We start from the raw sequence: 19095 nt of genomic DNA, 5'->3' as shown, positions 1-19095 counted from the left end.
AGTATGTGTTTGAATGGACGTAATTTCTAACATACAGCGTAAGGCTAGAGATGTGATGAGTTAGTGTATATTTTTGTTCTTACAACCTCAATCAGCACATCATCTACTACTACTGTCTGTCATCGCCTATAACTCGGTGGATATATCGAGGAACCTCTGATACGGTCTCGAGACAGAATGCGTTGCAAAAATTAATGAATTATCTAGTTGGGTGCTGTGTGATGGAGTCGCAAATACCGCGTACACACCACGTTCCTTAGCAGAATCACTTTCAAAGTTCAGTGATTTTATCCCGAGGTTGCATCGTTGGCTGCCAATACACACATTCCTACGATCACCGTCACGGTATTTGTGCGGAAAAGACCACCTCATTCAGAGCTAATGTCGTACTTCGATTCGTAAAGCGGGGTACAGCTTTTAACATGCATACTTGGATGTGCCTGTAGATCCAATAGCGCTTGTGAGAGTGGTTGTTGGGGGTCGGGATTTCTTCTTTAACATCTGCTCTCTTACGTCTATGACAGGGTGGTAGGACTGGAAAGAAGAACTTAAGAGTCATGCTCACCATGGTTTATTTTCGGTCAGTATTATGTGGTATCGTATGCACCCAGTTATTGACTAGGTAATATTATACTTAGTGCTGGGTGCTTGTAGGGAGCGCATGGATTTGACTTGGAGTAGTGTGATAGCGAAGGGAAGAGTATCTCCAGTCGTAAGGCAGGTACAGGTATTTCAATTTCCAGAGCAACCGCCTTCGGTAGGGTGTATTTACAATACTTAGATCATAGTCGAATGACGTTCAATTGAGATCGCGATCTTAACATGTGAGGCTTTCGTGAACAAGTGTAAATTTGAGAAGATTGTGTGTGGAGGTGGGTTTGCGCTGGACCGTTATTCCCTCCCACGTAAATTGTTCGGTTGACTGCTTCTCAACATTTAGCAAGTTTGTTTAGTTGAGACAAGATCGAATGTGTTGTGTGGAAGATGACTTTGCCTGTTGTCTAGACGTGGGAAAGACCTTAGTTGGCTTGTAACTCATAGGGACGAATTGGAATTTGTTAGATGGGCGAGATCGGTATTCACGGGTGGAGATATCGTTTTTGATGTGTCTGTTTCTAGTTACTCACTGGTATAGTGCACGCTCGACCCACCTATATGCAAAGAGTATTTATGGATTTAATTTTTTTTTCCTCCACGTGCTGTTTAAGGGTTGTGAGCGTTAGAGACGAAATATAGTTTGACGATTTAGTAGATGTTTTGGTTGTTACTGCATCCAGAACTGTAATATTCAAGCTCATGTCCTCGGTGAGAATGCAGTGTAATTGAGTAACACTGTTTAAGTAATTGACGATATGTATGGCAACTGGCCATGTTTAGTTGCCGGTGCAATATAGCGATCAGTGCAAAATAGTTGTTTGCTGTTGAAAGTCAGGTGTGCAGAAAAAAAGACAGAGCTTGCTTCCACATGAGATGGATGAGTAATTAGATAAGAGCAAATGATAATGCTTGATTGATGCTTTGTGTTCGGATATAGGAGTCTCTAAACGGCGGCGCGAACGAAAGCGTATGTTGAAGAAATGAAATGTAATGCGAGATGGAAACAGTGCTGCATTAGAACGTCGAGGAGGAGCGAATTGACGTTTTCCTTGTTGTTCTCTCGATTGTGACGATGTGACGATGTGAACTCAGCCAGCCGGGCTGTGGAGCTCGTGCTGGACGCATCGGGTGCAGCCGTCTCGAGTGACGGTACTCGCGTCGTCAGCTGACGGCAGCAGAGCACCCTCTGTTGCCACCGATATGAACTAAGACAGTTCGAGTCCAGACCCGGTGGAGAACACACCTGCTCGAAATTGGTTAAATAATAAAGATAAGTCCTTTTTCCCGCCATTTACTTAGGTTTGATGCATTATCATATTGGAATTTGAATTCTGGCCGGAAAGTGCCACGCCCCCCTTGCCCAGAAAAATGGCGCGAAGTTCAATCTTCCCACCCAAAACCTGCCGTCTCGATTGGCGTCATAGCAGGCATCTAGGATGACATCATAGCCGCCATCTTGGATAACGGTACTTTGGGGTGGTACTGGCATAGCCCTAATACTCATGTGGGTTCAAACATTATGAATTACTTCGAAGAAAACGGTCTATTGACACACAGTCAACACGGATTTAGAAAACATCGTTCTTGTAGAAACACAACAAGCTCTTTACTCGCATAAAGTGCTGAGTGCTATCGACAAGGGATTTCAAATGCATTCCGTATTTCTGGATTTCCAAAAGGCTTTTGGCACTGTATCGAACAAGCGACTCGTACTGAAATTTGGCGCTTGTGGAATATCGTCTGTTATGTGACTGCATTCGGGATTTCCTGCCAGAGGTTGTAATTGACGGAAAGTCATCGCGTAAAACAGAACCGATTTCTGATCTTCCCCAAGGTAGTGTTATAGGTCCTTAGCTATTCGATATATAAACGATTTGTGAGACAATCCGAGCAGCCGTCTTACGTTGTTTGCAGATGACGCTGTCGTTTGTCGACTAATAAAGTCATCAGAAGATGGAAACAAATTGCAAAACGATTTAGAAAAGATATCTGTATGGTGCGAAAATTGGCAATGGACCGTAAATAACGGAAAGTATGAGGTCATCCACATGAGTGCTAAAAGGAGTTCGTCAGACTTCGGTTACACGATAAATCAGTCATATCTAAAGGCCGTAAATTCAAGTAAATAGCGAAGAAGTAGAATTACTAACAAGTGAAACTGTTGTGAGGGAGGCAAATCTACTAAGGTGACTGCCTACACTACGCTTGTCCGTCGTCTTTTAGAATACTGCTTCGCGGTGTGGGATTCTTACTACATGGGACTGACGGAGTACATCGGGAAAGTTCAAAGAAGGGCAGCACGTTTTGCATTATCGCGAAAGAGGGGAGAGAGTGTCACTGAAATGATAAAGGATTTAGGGTGACATCATTAAAAAAAAGGTGTTTTTCGTTGCGGAGGTATATTCTCACGAAATTCCAATCACCAGCTTTCTCCTCTGAATGCGTAAATATTTTGTTGACGTCCACCTACATGGGGAGAAACGATCACCACGATAAAATAAGTTAAGTCAGAACTCGTACGGAAAGATATAGCGTTCTTTCCGTGCGCTATGCGAAATTGGAGTAACAGAGAATTGTGAAGGTCGTTCGATGAACACACTGCTACGCAGTTAAACGTGGTTTGCAGAGTATCCATGTAGATGTAGATGTAGATGTAGATGTAGATGCAGATGACGCGAAGTATGGAAGGAGCGAGGTTAGCGGCGTCGCCCCGGGTGCGGACATCGACGTGAATCGTACTGCAGCGTCGCTTAAGTGTGTCGTTCTGTTTGAGTAACTCGGCGACGAAGCTTCAGTTCAGCCTTTTACACTCTGGTCACTGAGAACCACATTAAGAACCGACACCTCGCTTCAGGAAGATACTGCTCGTTTAAATTTAATTTAAATAGTTTACAGTCACCGCGTGCGACGCTAACCAACTGTTTACTACACACGCTACGGAACGGGCTGCGCCGAAATAATTATCTGGCCTGTACCACTGATTCTGACTTTTAGTTAGTCTTCCAGATTTTATTGTCCTTTGTGTTTTTTTTTTCTTTAGATAGGCCAATAAAGATTCATTAACACGTTATCAAAATGTTCCAGCTGGCCCACAGTCTTCTGTCCTACCAGAGATTCTAGCACTCTGCAGCGATTTCGATCAAGGAGGTATATAAACTAGATAGAGTGGCTATCTGTGAGGTAACAGCGCTCCCAGCGGCAGCAAAAAGCAACACCGGCCGCCATTTTTTGAAACGTCTACATGTCAGCATATTTACATTTGGTGTATGGTACTGCCGTTAGAAAATCAATGTTTTCCGGTTGTAATTTGGTTTAGAAGTCTTATTGACCTATCGCGAATCATGCCCAGTGTATGTGCAGCGTACAATTGCGCTAATAGAAGTGATAAAACAACTGAAATATCATATTTCAGGTGAGTATCCAAATGCGTGTTGTACTTAGCGTTTTGTGCATCATTCTCTTGTTTAAGCTGTATACAAAATGTAAATAAGCTACTGTATACACGTCTCTTTATTTTTAGATTTCCTCTGAAAAAGAAAGAGCTGTTAAGTCGGTGGGTAGCCAATACGAGATAAGTGGCAGCCAACTCGATATAGCTACATATGCTCGTTTCACTTTGAAGATAGATACATGCATAGTACAAACGAGAAAAGGCGACTTCTGGCAAACGCAGTACCGACAATATTTACGTTTCCTGACCATCTGCAGAAAACAACTATAGTATAGAGACAACCAAGGAAACGGCCTGTCAGTGAAGAATCAGCTTCCTTATCAAATGAACTAGGTAAAATAGTTTTCCTGTTATTTATTTGCTATATGGGTTATGTGTGAATTTTACTATTAATCAATGTATGTTTAAAGAAAAATAAAGCTTAATGATAATAATTCATTTTTGTAGGTGAAAGAGTGAATCAGAATGATCATATAGATCATTCTTATTGTTTGCCTAGCCCCAAAAAATTGAAATAGAATTATGAGACACTACAGAAAAGGACTGAGAAACTGAGGAAGCAAGCGAAACATGCAAAGTGTTTCAAGAAAGAAGAAACAAATTGTGACATATAAAACATTGGTTGTAGGCCTAAATAAGAGACTTCAAGACTGTGCTTCTGAAGTGATAAGATGCGACAAAAATAGTGATATTCAAAAGCACTTTTTGCAATGCAAAACAAATGTTCAGTTCCTGAATAGCCTAAAGAAATAAGACAGTTTGCCCTTACACTCAATTTTTGCTCCTTCAAAGCTTATAATTATTTGAGGAAGTCTGTTAAATTACCCCATCCTCGAACACTCAGCAGGTGGGCAACTACAGTAAATGGCAGTCCTGGATCTACAGAAGAAAGCTTAAAAAAATTAGGAGATGAGGATCAACGTAGTTCAGGACCTACTTTAGCTGCACTTATGTTCGATGAGGTGGATCTTAACAAAGACTTAATATGGGATGGTAATAAGATCTGGGGTTATGTTGACTTAGGGCAAGGATGTGAGGAAAGTGATGATAGCCAAATAGCAAAAGAGGCACTAGTGTTCATGGTCACTGGGGTTAATAAGAGTTGGAAAATTCCTGTTGGCTATTGTTTTCTTAATGGTTTAACAGCAAGTGTGAAACTTAATTTACTGCAGCAGTACCTCCGTAAATTGCAGGTTTCATTGCAATAAAATGCATTAAAAATAGTTTTTATACTGCTCCAAAGGGTGTATTCAAATTGTTAACAGTGGCAGAAAGGGTTTTCAGGGACTGTCAAACCTTAATATGGAAGAACTTCCTTCTGTAGATGTGTGTGGAATTGTTCAGAATGTTGGGTGACAGGCCGAATTTATTTACTCGATTTTGACCATCTAATGGCGCCAGCTGAATTTGTAAGAGAGTCACATTACTCTTTTCTAGTCAGTATGCTGTTAAAATAGTATTTTAATTGTAGGTTACAACATTTGTGCAAAAACCAGGCCAATGGAAGAAAGAGGAAAACACATTTAGCAAATATATACAAACTTATACCGTTTAAGGAACAATGAAAGGTCCTGCGCTGTCAGTTGATCGTTTTTGGACCTACTGAACTATTTAAAATTGTTTTTGACCTAATCTATAGGGTATTGCAGGGAAGTGAACTGCAACATTTCGTAATAAACTTTTCAATTAATCGATGTCAGAAGTGTGTTTCATTTCTTTTAGCCTTCGTCACTATATGTTTTACAGTAGAGAAATCAGATTGTCAATGCAGACTGGCTTTTTTTTTACGGCGTGCGTAGTAAACAATAACAACATTCAGTATTGGCAGACGACGTGTAGGCTGCACCTTGACCTTACAAGACATGGCGGCTCGGTTTTCAAGTTGCTTCAAAGATGGGGGCGCCATAGCCAGTCTATGTTGTTTATATAGGTCGTTGATTTCGATATTGTTAACTTTTACAAATACTCCGTATAAAATGCAGTTAATTTCAGATTTTACTTTTCACTTGACAGATCCATGTAACGTCAAATATCACAAATCTTCAGCTCTAATCAGTAAAGAGTCTATCTTTCTCACTCTTTAAATAAATTCGAAACTATATCCTTTGATCATAGAAATTACGCCGACTTTCCGCAGTTAATACTTTTGTAAAATGATTGGTATACTTTTTAAAATAACTTTATCCATTTTCAGTACCTCGCTCTACATGGCACGCAATATTAGCAATCGTAACAAGAGTAACAACAGCAATCATAAGACCGGAATCGGAACAGAAATAGGAATAGTAATCAGAATACTGAGCTACCAATGATGATTACGTTCATATACAACCGAAAACAAACTACGGTATTACAGATTTGTTCTGTTATAACTTTACGTTCCTAGTAATTTTACTTCCTTTGAATTAAAAGTTTTACTCAAATATTCCAAGTAATTAGTAGTAAGAAAGGAAGAATTAGTGAAATATTTCGCTGACATTGACGGCAGTGCGACAGTGGTTAAACTGTGCAGTGCGAAATTTTGTTAACTGACTGTCAGGGGGCTAACAGCCAGCGACTTGCCTGTCTATCCTCTAAAGAAATCCTTTAGTCGGTACGAGCCCACATTCACGAACCAAATGTCTTCCGCTAGAATTCTTGTGTAACCTTCGCGCCTCTGCACTGAACCTTCCTACGGCACTGGAGAGAGAATCTACAGTTTGTTTTAAAGCGAGTTCCAACACTGGTTAAACATTGTGAGAAATTCGTTCTAAGCGGCTGTACGAATATTTATTACGACCACGTCCGGCTACTGAACACCATTACTTAATCTGCGCAAATAAATAGACCAGTGAAGTTATGTACGTCGACGATAATGCATCTAACAAAGACCTTTCGCTTCCATCTCTGTAATTTAGAATTTCTCTTTCTTTGCGCAGATGTCGTCATTCTCAGCGATGAAAGAATTTACTCACAACAAAGTCAGTACCCGTGCAGCTGGGTAGTACGAACTTCGTTAAAACCTCACTTAGGTGAAGACCCGTGATTGCGCAAGGGTGCTGAATTTTATGCAGTATAAGAGACGCTCTGCCTGTTGGGAACAGACGGCCCTTCCTGCTGAAGGAGCCACGAAAGGGATTCTCGCGCTCACGGGCACAAGTGGTTGTGCTTCTTGCCTTGAAACCACCGAAGAGAGAGGCGAGAAAACGAAAATCTCTGTGCCAGAGTGAGCAACATTTTGAATCACGCAGATTTTAAAGAGCCGCAAAGAAAGCACACAGCTGTCCTTATCAGTTAATGGTGCTCAAGTCGAGTTGGCGCCCATTATCTTTATCGGATCACGCGACAAGTATCTCAAGTGCGACCGACGTGCAATCTCCTCTTTCTGGAACATTCCCTTCTGACAAATAAACAGTTGGTATTTGCGATACACGCACTTGGGAAATGCGCTTGCTCACGTATGAGATTTTCTCGATATACTCTTCGAAATAGTGCTACAACCCCCTTCTTTACTATTATGGGGTTCCATATTTAGCGCTTCATGTCTCAATCTTTCCTGCACAGAATTCGGTCAAAATTTGTCAAGGTTCAAAAAATGGGTCTGAGCACTGTGGGACTTAACATCTATGGTCATCAGCCCCCTATAACTTAGTGTGGTGTCACCGCCAGACACCACACTTGCTAGGTGGTAGCTTTTAAATCGGCCGCGGTCCGCTAGTATACGACGGACCCGCGTGTCGCCACTGTCAGTGATGGCAGACCAAGCGCCGCCACACGGCAGGTCTAGTGAGACGTACTAGCACTCGCCCCAGTTGTACAGCCGACGTTGCTAGCCATGGTTCACTGAGAATTACGCTCTCATTTGCCGAGACGATAGTTAGCATAGCCTTCAGCTACAGTTGCTACGACCTAGCAAGGCGCCGTATTCAAGTGATATTGAGATTCTATTAAGTATCATCAAGAGCAATGTTCTACAAATGTGGATTAAAGTTAAGTATTCCAGAAGCTACGTACTTTTCTTAATAGGATTCATTACGTATCCTGTTTCAGACCTCACGCCAGCCGGCGTGAGTTTATGCGCGTGCTTTCCGGCTTCCTCTCATTGTGTCTAGGCTGTCTCGTCTAGACACAACACTTAGAACTACTTAAACCTAGCTAACCTAAAGACATCACACAACACCTAGTCATCACGAGGCAGATAAAATCCCTGACCCCGACGGTAATCGAACCCGGGAACCCGGGCGTGGGAAGCGAGAACGCTACCGCACGACCACGAGCTGCGGACATTTGTCAAGAAAAGCTTGCTCGAATTGAGTGTACGTTTGACGTATTTCAGCTACAGTATATCCGATGTCCATGTCAAGGTACCGCCTTGAAAGAAACCTACCACATGGTGTATCTTGTGGCTCTCAGTGGCACATTTCGAAAAGCTTTTATAAGTAGCATCGGGTGCTATTTCTCTTATTCCGCGCGAAAACACTTGGAACTGACGGTGTTTTAACAAGCTTTCACGCAGCAGTGCGGATGAAAGTGATAATCCTACAGCGGGGGTTGGTCAGAGGCGTAGCTGCCCAGTAACGCATTCGCCTGTCAGTTGAAGCTGGCAGCCGACTGCCCGCACCGTAGCCTGTGTGCACGGCGTGCGCGGGCAGAGCAGAAGCCGCGCTCCGACGCCCGGCAGGCAGAGAGCCCCGGCCTCTGTCCCCGTATTCGGCTGCATTCGCGTCCAGCCTGACCCCGCACTCACCCCCTCCACACCTGCCGCGCTGCGGCTTCGACGCCCCCGCCTGCCTGCAGAACAGTTTCGGTCTCTTTGCCCGAATTGGCTTCTCCGTTTCTCGTAAACAAGTCCGACCTCCGCGTGCTACTTTGTGTGCCAGGGTGGGGTCCGCTACGGAGTGCGTTCTGCCTCTGCACGCTCGTGTATTTCTCTCACGCCGGCGTTTACTCGGCTCCGCCCTCACTTGATGAGACCCAGTTCCTCAGGCAGGTGTTCCACTCGGTCTGCAACTTCACTGCGGGTCGCCTGCGAGTCCAGTACCTGCCTCTGAACAGAAGACACTGGCGAGGCATCTTGCAGGGGTGCGACCTCGTCTGACCCCCCTCTTACTTTCCGTTGTTCCGACGACAGCTGCGAAATGTTCGGTGTCTGGACGAAAAATTTGGACAAAACGACGCAACATTCAACCAGACACATTATTCTTTATTTGACGATTCATTCGATTAAGCTTGTTATTCATTCGTATGAGCATTGACCTCATCCACTGTGCTAGTACGCTCACGATGCCGTATCGTTTGTTATTGCTGACGCGAAATTTCTGTGGAGCTCGTATGGCTTCCCGGTATTGAAGGAATATCCAGTCCTCTGGCTATTTCGCTTTCCAAATGATTGTGGAAAATTGAGACGCCGTCTTGTCGCTGGATCACTACCGAGACGGCTTTCCGTTGTTGGATGTTCTGCCGTAGTTTCTTCTCGGCATTCGGATCGAAATTTACGTGTGAGACGTTATCGCCCCGAGGCACCTGTCTTACATTCGCAATTTATTATCTTGTTCTCTCCCATCACGGGATTTTCTATTCCTCATTTTTGTCTAATACGCTGTTCATGTCTCTGTTGGCCACCGCCACTTAGTTTACAATTTTTATTTTATTGATTGGACAAGAAAGTTAAATAAATTCCTTTTAGTACATTCACTCACTGCTATTATTATTAATTTGCTTTTACTAAAAGAAACATTCTACCTGCCACGGAGCTATCTAATCGACAATAATGAAGCTGGTATAATCGGAAATTGTAGCTATGAACGTTCGGCTCCTACTGGAAAACTAATTGTGTGCGAGAGAGATATTAACGATTTTTAAAACTGCTTCAAAGTGACCTGGCAGATTAGTCGTTTGATTCGAAGAAGCAGATAAATGATTTATCTCGCTTATCTTAATCGGTGTAATAATTTTCAGACTCTCTCCATTATTCTTATTTTAGATTTTCAAACCTGTGTGTGTTTCCGTGGTCTTCGTCGGTTCTTTTATTCATTATTGTAATGGACTAATATGGTGTCCCGTTAATTTGTTTCTTCAACACATGGATAGGAAAATGTCGTATTCTTCAGTCACGATATTTAACGGTAATATTTTTGATTACTATTCTTGAAAGCAAGTAGTACACTGCATTGGGTAATTTGGAGCTGTAATGTTATTCTTTGATTTATTGATACCTTTTGCGAAAAGAACCGTTGGGATTGTCAATGTTACGAGTATATAAATGGTACCACACAACGACAGATTCCTGCAAATGTATTTACTACGGACGATGTAATTACAGAAAGCAAACAGAACATTACGTATACTTTTGAATGCATACAGTGTGATTCAGCCAGCCACCCAATCTGGAGACCTCGTCTTCCATAATCTTAGCATTCAGCACGCACTCAGCCGCCCGTATATTCTCTCGTTGCTTTTCCATTTCTTTGTCGTCGTCTGCGGACTCGTAGCCGAAGCAACAGGTCCCAATCACGAAGTAAGTGATCCACAATTCTGTCTTAATCTCTAAACACTGTATTTTAAAGTACGGTTTACAACATACGTTCACGAGAGCCACACTATTATGTCTCTCTCATTAAGCCCAGATAAGAGGACAATGATTAAAGATGAGATGGACTTTTTTATTATGAAAATAACGAAGGTGTCAGTTTCAACTGATTCCACACTTTTCCACTTCACATCGTGGAGGGCAAATACACGAATATCATATGAAGATAAAATATAACAATCTGTTTACTATAAATAATAATGATCAGTAAAGTTGTTGCAGGAAAAAAATAAATTATCTAAACTCTATTGACAAGAGGAATGAAATAAATATGAAGTGCAGGGAAGCTAAGACGAAATCGCCGCAGGAAAAATGTGAAGACATCGAAAAAGATATGATTGTCGGAAGGACAGACTCAGCATACAGCAAAGTCAAAACAACCTTTGGTGACATTAAAAGCAACGGTGGTAACATTAAGAGTGCAACGGGAATTCCACTGTTAAACGCAGAGGAGAGAGCAGATAGGTGGAAAGAATACATTGAAAGCCTCTATGAGGGTGAAGATTTGTCTGATGTGTTAGAAGAAGAAACAGGAGTCGATTTAGAAGAGATAGGGGATCCAGTATTAGAATCGGAATTTAAAAGAGCTGTGGAGGACTTACGGTCAAATAAGGCAGAAGGGATAGATAACATTCCATGAGAATTTCTAAAATCATTGGGGGAAGTGGCAACAAAACGACTATTCACGTTGGTGTGTAGAATATATGAGTTTGGCGACATACCATCTGACTTTCGGATAAGCATCATCCACACAATTTCGAAGACGGCAAGAGCTGACAAGTGCGAGAATTATCGTACAATCAGCTTAACAGCTCATGCATCGAAGCTGCTTACAAGAATAATACACAGAAGAATGGAAAAGAAAATTGAGAATGCGCTAGGTGACGATCAGTTTGGCTTTAGGAAAAGTAAAGGGACGAGAGAGGCAATTCTGACGTTACGGCTAATAATGGAAGCAAGGCTAAAGAAAAATCAAGACACTTTCATAGGATTTGTCGACCTGGAAAAAGCGTTCGACAATATAAAATGGTGCAAGCTGTTCGAGATTCTGAAAACAGTAGGGGTAAGCTATAGGGAGAGGCGGGTCATATGCAATATGTACAACAACCAAGAGGGAATAATAAGAGTGGACGATCAAGAACGAAGTACTCCAATTAAGAAGGGTGTAAGACAAGGCTGTAGCCTTTCGCCCCTACTCTTCAATCTGTACATCGAGGAAGCAATGATGGAAATAAAAGAAAGGTTCAGGAGTGGAATTAAAATACATGGTGAAAGGATATCAATGATACGATTCGCTGATGACATTGCTATCCTGAGTGAAAGAGAAGAAGAATTAAATGATCTGTTGAACGGAATGAACAGTGTAATGAGTACACAGTATGGTTTGAGAGTAAATCGGAGAAAGACGCAGGTAATGAGAACTAGAAGAAATGAAAACAGCGAGAAACTTAACATCAGGATTGATGGTCACGAAGTCAATGAAGTTAAGAAATTCTGCTACCTAGGCAGTAAAATAACCAATGACGGGCGGAGCAAGGAGGCATCAAAAGCAGACTCGCTATGGCAAAAAAGGCATTTCTGGCCAAGAGAAGTCTACTAATATCAAATACCGGCCTCAATTTGAGGAAGACATTTCTGAGGATGTACGTCTGGAGTAGAGCATTGTATGGTAGTGAAACATGGACTGTTGGAAAACAGGAACAGAAGAGAATCGAAGCATTTGAGATGTGGTGCTATAGAAGAATGTTGAAAATTAGGTGACTGATAAGGTAAGGAATGAGGAGGTTCTATGCAGAATCGGAGAGGAAAGGAATATGTGGAAAACACTGATAAGGAGAAGGGACAGGATGATAGGACATCTGCTAAGACATGAGGGAATGACTTCCATGGTACTAGAGGGAGCTGTAGAGGGCAAAAACTGTAGAGGAAGACAGAGATTGGAGTATGTCAAGCAAATAATTGAGGACGTAGGTTGCAAGTGCTACTCTGAGGTGAAGAGGTTAGCACAGGAAAGGAATTCGTGGCGGGCCGCATCAAACCAGTCAGTAGACTGATGACCAAAAAGAAAATTGACAAGATCCTTGTTACACCACACTCGGGCTTTACTGATCCAAACACTGGAGGGCAAGACGGTCGCCGCGGCTTCAGAGTCTGGAGGAAACCGAGAGCTGGAGTGAATGTAGTGATGGCTACAGAGTCCTGCCACGAGGAGGCCATTTATCAGTCCCTTTTGTGAAGGGATGAGAGTACAGCCGCGAACGGTGAGCACAGGAAGGTTAGACGGAGGGCAGAGGAAGGGAGCGGTTTCAAGCAGGTCACCACACTGCACGTGACTGACACAGCAGAAAAAGGGGGAGGGAACTGACATTTACGCCAGGAAATCAATGTGTGTACGATTGTGTGGCTCGGAAAAATATATCGCAGAAAACTGCTGATATGTGTGAGTCGTATGGTGTATAAGACGTAATACCCGGAATGCGACGCTCGCCATGTTGGAGAGAGTGACAAGCACTATCATTTACTTTCGGTTACAGTCCCCACAAAATGGCAACTGCCAGATTAGCTGAAGAAAGATTTGCAGTAAAGATACACTGTATTGCTGGAAGATCATGCCCCATTAATAATGCAAGAAACGATCAAGAAATGGCCAGGTATATTCTCCACACTTACATAACCTCCAAAAAATTACCAATGGTTACTTTCAGTTACATTTCTTCACAGCATGACACGAAAGCTGGTGATGTACACTCGTGGACAAAACTAGCGAGACCCGTCCCCTTTTCCTTATGCTGATCTGCACAGCTTCAAAGTCTGCTACGCAGCATAACACGCAAGTCGACAAAGTGCTACCATCATACTATGCACAGGCATGAAACTGACGAACTATTCGAACATTGTCAGACTGTTTTCATCATGTGTAAGACTATATTTATGCTGATTATTGTGTTAAACACAACACTTTCTGGTAGTAAGTAAAGTATGACAGCGACGAGACATCGCCCATGTCTCCTCTGCGCGATAGCAATGCAGATACCGCGGACCAAGTGCTGCCAAAAACAGAGTTAATAAACAAAGCCTTTGTAAATTCCTTCACCAAAGACGGCCAAGTAAATATTTGCGAATTAGAATCAAGAACTGCTGTCAACGTGAAGACCGTAGTAGATATCATCGGAGTAGCGAAGAGACTTAAATCACTTAATAAAAGCAAGTCTTCTGGTCCAGACTGTGTACCAAGTAGGTTGCTGCTCTCCGAGTATGCTGATGCAATAGCTCCAATGATGTACAATCACTCGTTCAACGAAAGATCTGTACCCAAAGACTGGAAAGTTGCTCATGTCAGACCAATACTGAAGTAATCCACTGATTTACAGACCCCTATCATTTTAACGTGGATATGCAACAGAATTTCGGAACATATTGTTTCAACATTATCCATTACTTCGAAGAGAACGGTCAGGTGACACAGTCAACACGGATTTAGAAAACATCATTATTGTCAAACACAACTAGTTCTTTACTCGTACAAAGTGTTGAGTGGTGTAGACAAGTGATTGCAAATGGATTCCGTATTTCTGGATTTCCGGAAAGGTTTTGACACTGTACCACACAAGCGGACGATAGTGAAATTGCGTGCTTATGGAATGTCATCTGTTATGTGACTGGATTCGTGATTTTCTGTCAAATGGGTCACAGTTCGTAGTAATCGACGGAAAGTCATCGAGTATAAAAGAAGTGATTTCTGGCATTCCCCAAGGTAGTGTTATAGGTCTTTTGCTATTCCTTGTCTATATAAACGATTTGGGAGACAAACTTGCAACCGTCTTAGGTTTTTTGCAGATGTCGCTGTCTTTTATCGAGTAGTGAAGTCATCAGAAGATCAAAAGAAATTGTAAAACGATTTAGAAAAGATATCTGCGTGATGTGGAATTTGGCAGTTGACCATAAATAACGAAAAGTGTGAGGTCATCCACATGAGTGCTAAAAGGAATTCGTTAAACTTCGATTACACTAAAAATCAGTATAATCAAAAGGCCGTAAATTCAACTAAATATCTAGGTATTAGAATTACGAACAACTTAAATTGGACACAACACATAGAAAATGATGTGGGGAAGGCTAACCAAAGACTGCGTTTTACTGGCAGGACACTTGGAAAATGTGGCAGACCTACTAAGGAGACTGCCTACACTACGCTTGTCCGTCCTCTTTTAGAATACTGCTGCGCGGTGTGGGATCCTTACCAGAGACGATTGACGGCGTACATCGTTCAAAGAAGGGCGGCACGATTTTTATTTTTACGAAATAGGGGAGAGAGTGTCACTGAAATGATACTGGATTTGGAATGGACATCATTAAAACAAAAGCGTTTTCCGTTGCGGAGAAATTTTCTCACGAAATTGATACTCCATGTAACGTCAAATATCACAAATCTTCAATTACAATCAGTAAAGAATCTACCTTTCTCTCTCTTTAAATAAATTCAGGACTTAGAAACTAGATCCTCGAATGATAGAAATTACGCCGACATGGCGCAGGTAATACCTTTGTAAAATTATCGGTATGCTCTTTAAAATTATTTGGTGTATTTTCAGTACCTCACTCTACGCGGCACGCAATATCAGCAATCGCAACGACAGTAATGACAGCAGTCACAAGACATGAATCGGAACAGGAATAGGAATCAGAATAGTGAGCTAAAAACGATAATTACGTTCATATGAAGGGAAAAATAAACGACAGTATTACGGTTTTGTTCTCTAATAACTTCATCTTCCGAGATATTTTACTTAGATTTCATTAAAATTTTTACTCAAATGTTTGAAATAACGCTAATTAAAAGTATTCCGAAACAAAGGACTCCTGAAATATATTCCTGACAATGACGGGAGTGAGAGAGTGAATAAATTACGCAGTGGGGCATCTTTTAACTGACTGTAACGCGGCTTCGCTTAATTGGTACGAGTCCACATTCACGAACCAAATATACTCCTCCAGAATTTTTATGTATCCTTCCGCACTGTACCTTCCTCCTGGACTGGAAAGAAAATTTACATTTTGTTCTAAAGCGAGTGCCAACAGTGGTTAAACATTGGAGATATTTGTTCTACGCGGCTGCACGAATATTTATTGCGACCGTCCGGCTATTGCACACCATTATGTCATCTGTGCAAACGAATAGAACATTAAAGTTATGTAGATCTACGACAATGCATATAAGAAAAACATTAGCCATCCATTTATGTAATTTAGGATTTCTTTTTGCTCACGCAGGTATCGTCATTCTCAGCGATGAAAAAATTTACTCACAACAAAGTCAGTACCCGTGCAGCTGGGTAGTACGAACTCCGTTAAAACCCCACTGAGGTGAAGACCCGTGATTGTGCAAGGGTGCTGAATTTTATGCAGTATAAGAGACGCTCTGCCTGTTGGAAACAGACGGCCCTTCCTGCTGAAGGAGCCACGAAAGGGATTCTCGCGCCCACGGGCACAAGTGGTTGTGCTTCTTGCGTTGAAACCACCGAAGAGAGAGGCGAGGAAACGAAAATCTTTGTGTCAGAGTGCACAACATTCGAAATGACGCTACGCTTAAAGTACGGCAAACAAAGCAAACAGCTGACCTTATCAGTTATTAGTCCTCAAGTCGAGTTGGCGCCCATTATCTTTATCGAATCACCCAACAAGAATGTCAAGTGCGACCGACGTTGTATTTCTGGAACATTCCCTTGTGACAAATAAACAGGTGGTATTTGTGATACATGTACTAGGAAAATGCATTTGGTCAAGTATCAGATTTTCTCTGTATACTTTCCGAAATACTTCCTCAACCCCCTTCTTTACTATTATGGGGTTCCATATTGAAGGCGTCATGTCTCAGTCTTTCCTGCACAGAAATCCACCAAAATTAGAACAAAATTGGTCAAGGAAAACTTGTTTGAAATTAGTGTACGTTTGACGTATTTCAGATCGAGCCATTGGCTTGAAAGAAACCTACCACAAGGTGTATCTTTTTACTATCAGTCCAGTTGCACTCACGATGCCGTATCGTTTATTACTGCTGACTCGAAATTTCTGTTGGAGCTCGTATGGCTTCCCAGTATTGAAGCAATATACAGTCCTCTGGCTATTTCGCTTTCCAAATGATTGTGGAAAATTAAGACGCCGTCTTATCGCTCGATCACTACGTCATCTTCTGTAAACCGAGACGGCTTTCCACTGTTGCATGTTCTACCGTAGTTTCTTGCTTCGTATTCGGATCGAAATTTACGTGTGGGACGTTATCGCCCAGGAGCACCTGTCTTACACTTATAGTTATTATCTTGTTCTCTCCCATCACGGGATTTTCTATGCCTCATTTTTGTCTAAAACGCTGTTCATTACTCACTTTGCTTCCGCCATTAAGTTTATGATTTTTATTTTATTGATTGGACAAGAAAGTTATATAAATTCCCTTTAGTACATTCATCTACTGTTATTCTTACTAATCTGCTTTTACTAAAAGAAATATTCTACCTGCCACGAAGCTATCTAATCGACAATAATAAAGCTGGTATAATCGAACGTTGTAGCAATGAACGTTCGACTGCTACTGGAAAACTAACGATGTTTAAAACTGCTTCATAATGACCTGGCAGATTAGTCGTTTGATTCGAAGAAGCAAATAAGTGATTTATCTCGCTTATCTTACTCGGTGTAATAATTTTCAGACTCTCTACTTTTTCGTTTTTATTCTTATTTTAGATTTTCACTTTTCGTGGTCTTCAACGGTTCTTTAATTCATTATTGGGGTAATATGGTGTCCCGTTAATTTGTGTCTTCAATACATGGAAAGGAAAATATCGTATTCTTCAGTCACGATGTTTAACGGTAATATTTTTGATTACTAGTCTTCAAAGCAAGTAGTACAGTGCGTGGGATAATGTAGAGTTGGAAGTTATTCTTTGTTTTATTGATACCTTTTGCGAAAATAACCCTTGGGATTGTCAATGTTACGAGTATATAAATGGTACCACACCACGACAGATTCCTGCAAACGTATTTATTACGGACGATGCAATTAGTGAAAGCAAACAGAACATTACGTATACTTTTGAATACATACAGTCTAATTTCCCGAGCCACCCAATCTGGAGACCTCGTCTTCCATAATCTTAGCATTCAGCACGCACTCAGCCGCCCGTATATTCTCTCGTTGCTTTTCCATTTCTTTGTCGTCGTCTGCGGACTCGTAGCCGAAGCAACAGGTCCCAATCACGAAATAAGTCATCCACATTTCTGTTTTAATCTCTAAACACTGTACAGGGCTATTACAAATGATTGAAGCGATTTCATAAATTTACTGTAGCTCCATTCATTGACATATGGTCACGACACACTACAGATACGTAGAAAAACTCATAAAGTTTTGTTCGGCTGAAGCCGCACTTCAGGTTTCTGCCGTTAGAGCGCTCGAGTGCGCAGTGAGACAAAATGGCGACAGGAGCCGAGAAAGCGTATGTCGTGCTTGAAATGCACTCACATCAGTCAGTCATAACAGTGCAACGACACTTCTGGACGAGGTTCAACAATGATCCACCAACTGATAACTCCATTCGGCGATGGTATGCGCAGTTTAAAGCTCCTGGATGCCTCTGTAAGGGTAAATCAACGGATCGGCCTGCAGTGAGTGAAGAAACGGTTGAACGCGTGCGGGCAAGTTTCACGCGTAGCCCGCGGAAAATTGGCTCATGCCAGAACTGGAGACCGACAGCGCCGACTTCATCTTTCAACTGGATGGTGCTCCACCGCACTTCCATCATGATGTTCGGCATTTCTTAAACAGGAGATTGGAAAACCGATGGATCGGTCGTGGTGGAGATCATGATCAGCAATTCATGTCATGGCCTCCACGCTCTCCCGACTTAACCCCATGCGATTTCTTTCTGTGGGGTTATGTGAAAGATTCAGTGTTTAAACCTCCTCTACCAAGAAACGTGTCAGAACTGCGAGCTCGCATCAACGATGCTTTCGAACTCATTGATGGGGACATGCTGCGCCGAGTGTGGGAGGAACTTGATTATCGGCTCGATGTCTGCCGAATCACTAAACGGGCACATATCGAACATTTGTGAATACCTAAAAAAACTTTGAGTTTTTGTATGTGTGTGCAAATCATTGTGAAAATATCTCAAATAATAAAGTTACTGTAGAGCTGTGAAATCGCTTCAATCATTTGTAATAACCCTGTATTTTAAAGTACGGCTTACAACATACGTTCACGAAAGCCACACTATTATCTCTCTCTCAATAGGCCCACGTAACACCAGACTGATTAAAGGTGAGATAAACTTCTTTATTATTAAAATAACGAAGGGGTCAGTTTCAACTGATTCCACAAGAGTCCCACATTTCCACTTCTAGTCGTAGATGACGAATACACGAATATCATATGAAGGTAAAATATAACAATCTGTTTACCATAAACAATAATGATTAGTAAAAT

The sequence above is a fragment of the Schistocerca cancellata genome, chromosome 11 (genome assembly GCF_023864275.1).
Source record: "Schistocerca cancellata isolate TAMUIC-IGC-003103 chromosome 11, iqSchCanc2.1, whole genome shotgun sequence".
NCBI lineage: Eukaryota > Metazoa > Arthropoda > Insecta > Orthoptera > Acrididae > Schistocerca > Schistocerca cancellata.
Note: the sequence above shows the minus strand (reverse complement) of the source record.